Below are 4340 nucleotides of genomic sequence, written 5' to 3' on the forward strand. Positions count from 1 at the left end.
TCATTCATTGACATCAGGGCCATTACTTTTCTTTATTTCAGAGACCTACAGAGTCTCAAGTCCTTATCAGACTTGTAGGTTAGTGATGAGGATTAAGTGAGATGATGTATCAGAGAGACTAGTCCAGTCCGTGCCTAGCCACAGTATGTGCTGGAGGAGTATCTGTGACATCTGGATTCTCCATGACAGTGCAATAGAAATATAGCCAATAAGTCATTAACATGATTGAATTGATAGAGGCACAGGATGTGTGTTCAGGTAGGTCAGGCAGCTGCAGGTGGGGTTGTTTTTTCTTTTTTTTTTTTTGGTTCTGGGGATTGAACCCAGGGGCACTTAACCACTGAGCCACATCCCAGCCATTTTTAATATTTTGTTTAGAGACAGGGTCTTGTCAAATTGCTTAGGGCCTCACTAAATTGCTAAGGCTGACTTTGAACTTGCTGTCCTCCTGTCACATAGGTTTTGGAGAGCGGCAGACCTGGGCCATTTTCAGAGCTGGGTGTCAGGAAGGGAGAATGGGCTGACAGAGCCTGGGAAGTCAGGAGGACCCCAGACTATCTCCCAGCCCAGTGGTAGGAGTGGTAGGAGGTGGGCAAAGTAGCCATGGCAGGATTTTAAGCAGGGGATCACGTGATCAGGTTTCACTCTTTGGAAAGAGCATGTGTCTGCTAAGGGAAAGTCAGAAGCAGGTGCACGGAGGTCAGCCTGGGGGCACTTGCAAAGGTCCAGGTAAGATGGCTGAAGGTGCGCTCAATGTGAGCCGGGTCTTGGTGGCTTCTGCTTTTTGTTGAAGGCAAGTAGAGGAGGTATTAGCAAGATCAGCAGAAATTGTCCTAGGCACTCACCTACAACGCTATAACCAGAATGAGCTCTGGACTCCTTTGGGGGAGAAGTTGAATCCTATCTATCCAAGGCCTTACCTGTCTCTACTCTCCTTGTTCTGGTAATTTCACTCAAAATGAGTTCAAGGAAATTGTCTAAGCTATGGAAAAGTGGTCAGTGAGGAATTCTTTACTGCGCCTTTCCCATGTGCTAGGACTTGAGGGTACATCGGGGAACATTAGAGGAGAGATTTTGAAGGGCTACTGAGGTCATCCATCCAATCATTCAATCAAAAAACATTTATTGAGCACACATTATGTATCTGGCATCCTTCAAAGTTCTGAGTTTCCAACAAGGACCAAGACAGGTGAGTTATCGTCCTTCTTGGGGCTCAGATGGTGGACACGTTGGGGTGAGTAGACCAGCAAAGATGCATGTTGGTGCTTGCATGACAGTCTCCCCTGAGCCCCCGTTCTGTTTGTTCTCTCATATGCTCTTCCCTGTCTCCAGACTTATGTGACTGGGGAGCTCAACTTCCCAAATTCCACTGAAAGTCACCCCACACGGACCTCATGGAGCAAACTCTCCTGAGGTTTAGGGAGATGGAGGAAGTAATAGAATGTAAATACATTGATTTTGAATTAACTAGTCCTAATCATTCTTCAGGCTTCTCTGGCTTCCTGAATCCCCTTCCTCAGCAGAGAAGAAGTTCCAGGCAGTTTTGTAAAAAGCCCTTGCCTTCCTGGTTATGATTAAAATCACCAGTATAGTCATTATCTCAGCTATATAGAAAGCTCTTTGAAGCACCAAGCTCAGAGCCTCACCCATAATGAACATTTTGAAAATAGTTATTCAGAAAACAGGCAAACAGATGAATGAGACCTTTGAGTCACTACCATGGCAAAGAAATCACATTACCTGCATCTTTGAGAGAGGGGTCGCACAAGTTAAGTTCATTTTTTTTAACCACATGCACCTCTGATAAAGCATTGATCTCTAAAATATATAAAGAACTAAAAAAACTTAATACAAAAAAATACCCCAATCAATAAATGGGCTATGGAACTGAACAGACACTTCACAAAAGAAGAAGTACAATTGATCAACAAATATATGAAAAAGTGCTCAACATCTCTAGCAATTAGAGAAATGCAAATCAAAACTACACTAAGATTTCATCTCACTCCTGTCAGAATGGCAATCATCAAGAATACAGGCAACAATAAATGTTTGTGAGGATGTGGTGAAAAAGGCACACTCCTACATTGCTGGTGGGACTGCAAATTGGTGCAACCAGTATGGAAAGCAGTATGGAGATTCCTCAGAAAACTGGGAATGGAACTACCATTTGACCCAGTTATCCCACTCCTTCGTTTATACCCAAAGAAATTAAAATTAACATACAAAGTGACGCAGCCACATCAATGTTTATAGCAGCTCAATTCACAATAGCTAGACTATGGAACCAACCTAGGTGTCCCTCAATAGACGAATGGATAAAGAAAATGTGGTATGTGGTATATATACTCAATGGAATATTACTCAGCTTTAAAGAAGAGTGAAATTATGGCATTTGCCAGTAAGTGGTTGCAGTTGGAGAATATCATGCCAAACAAAATAAGCCAATCCCACAAAACCAAAGGCCAAATGTTTTCTCTAACATGTGGATGCTAATTCACAATAAGGTGGGGGACACTAGGGAAGAATAGTGTTACCTTAGATTAGGAAGAAGGAAGTGATGGGAGGGGAGGGAAGGGGATGTGGGGGTAGAAAAGATGGTAGAATGCAACAGACACTATTACTGTATGTATATATGTGACTGCATGACCAATATGATTCTGCAGCATGTACACTCAGAAAAATGAAATTATATCCCATCTATGTATGATATATCCAAGTGCATAAATGCATTCTACTGTCATGTATAGCTAATTAAAACAAATAAAAAAATAAAAAAAGATATCTAAATATCTGGATTGACATTTGCCCATTTGTTTTTCCTGCACAGTTTGGCAAGACTGTGACCAACATGGGCTTTAGACGCAGATGCACAGCTTTCAACCTTGGCCCTTGCATTGGATCTTTGGGCAAGGCATCTATCTCTTGTAAGTTTTAATTCCCTTTTCTGTATAATGGGCTCATTACTAGCACTTACAGTCCAGTGGGTAAGTGTGGGTTCTAGAACTAGACTTCTGAATTCATTTTTTTTGGGGGGGGGTACTGGAGATTTAATCCAGGGATATTTTACCACTGAGCCTCATCCCCCATCTGTTTTTATTTTTTTATTTGAGATAGAATCTCACTAAGTTGCTGAGGCTGACCTTGAACTTGCAATTGAACTTGGAATCCTCCTGTCTCAGCCTCCAGAGGTGCTAGGATTATAGGCATGCACCAGCATGCCTGGCTTGGATTTCTGAATCCATGTATCAATTTTGCAATTCGCAGTGGTAATCTTGTGCTGGTAACTTATTATCATCATTCTGATCTACTAAGCAGGAATAACAATGTAATTTATCTTAGGGTCTGTTGGGAGAATTAAATGAGTTAGGGCATTTAAACAGTGTCTGGTGCACAGTAAGCATGATTTAAGTTTGGCTGATATTATTACTTACCTCAAGGGGAGATGGGATAAGGCAGCACAGTAAGGTATGTTTTAGCACAGTTCCTGGGATACTCAATACTTGCTGGTTATCATAATTATCCCATAATTTATTGAGTTTAATACAGATTCTTTTTCTTTTGTCATGTCTGAAAATGTGACTGCATCTAGCAGTCACTCGAAGGACTCATGATATGCATCATTCTGCACACCAGTCTTGCAGAATGATGCTAGCACCTTGGAAGAAGACCCCAAGACCCTGGGGGTATCTCTGAAGAAGAGCGACATCCTTCTAATGGTCATCTCTGGAGTCCAGATGGCTAAGAGTGGGGCACTGGGTGGGGACACTGTGCATGTAGGCAGTTCTGAGTGAAAAAGTGATTCAGAGGAGTTGGATTCTGAATATATCCAAGTTTCAAGAAATCCTTAAGCAATGCCTCACTTACATCTTCCTTTTTATGCACGCATGAGACTGATATTTGTAAAAGCCCCTCTCAACCAATCTGAAAAGCCTTCAGTAAATAGAAAACATGCATTCTAAAGTAATCAAGATCTATTGTGTCATAATTTAGTAGGTCACAGAAAATAATGGTGCATTTTACAATTGCTGGCATCTTAGATGGTTGGTTGTGGACTTGTATGTATCCATCTGTCTACTGGTGTCTAAGTGTATATCCACCGATCAGCTGGTGTCTGAGCTGGTGTCTATAAGATGGAGATTCCAGCCTGGAACTGTCACAGTCTTCCTGCAGAAGGGCCCTGGCCTGGGATGGTCAGGCCTCCCGGGTTCTCACCTCATTATCCTGGTACCGAAGTGACCTGCTTTGGGCTTCCCTGGCTTGCCTTCAGATTGCTTCACCTGAGCAAGTTGCAACTGTCTGGGACGAGCCTCGCCCTTGACTTACAAGGACAGGCCTGG

General features: G+C 42.5%; 1 long non-coding RNA gene across 1 annotated transcript; it reads left to right on the top strand.

Annotated features, from left to right (window-relative positions):
* The first annotated feature begins 2744 nt into the window (after positions 1 to 2744).
* On the top strand, positions 2745 to 3967 carry LOC124106791 (uncharacterized). The gene is made up of 2 exons (XR_006856161.2): positions 2745 to 2927; positions 3593 to 3967. It is a non-coding gene; the product is annotated as an uncharacterized LOC124106791 (long non-coding RNA).
* The last annotated feature ends 373 nt before the right edge of the window (positions 3968 to 4340 follow it).

The sequence above is a fragment of the Marmota monax genome, unplaced genomic scaffold (assembly GCF_021218885.2).
Source record: "Marmota monax isolate L192 unplaced genomic scaffold, Marmota_monax_Labrador192_F-V1.1 WCK01_AAM20220418_F8-fsc00003, whole genome shotgun sequence".
In the NCBI taxonomy this organism is placed as follows: domain Eukaryota; kingdom Metazoa; phylum Chordata; class Mammalia; order Rodentia; family Sciuridae; genus Marmota; species Marmota monax.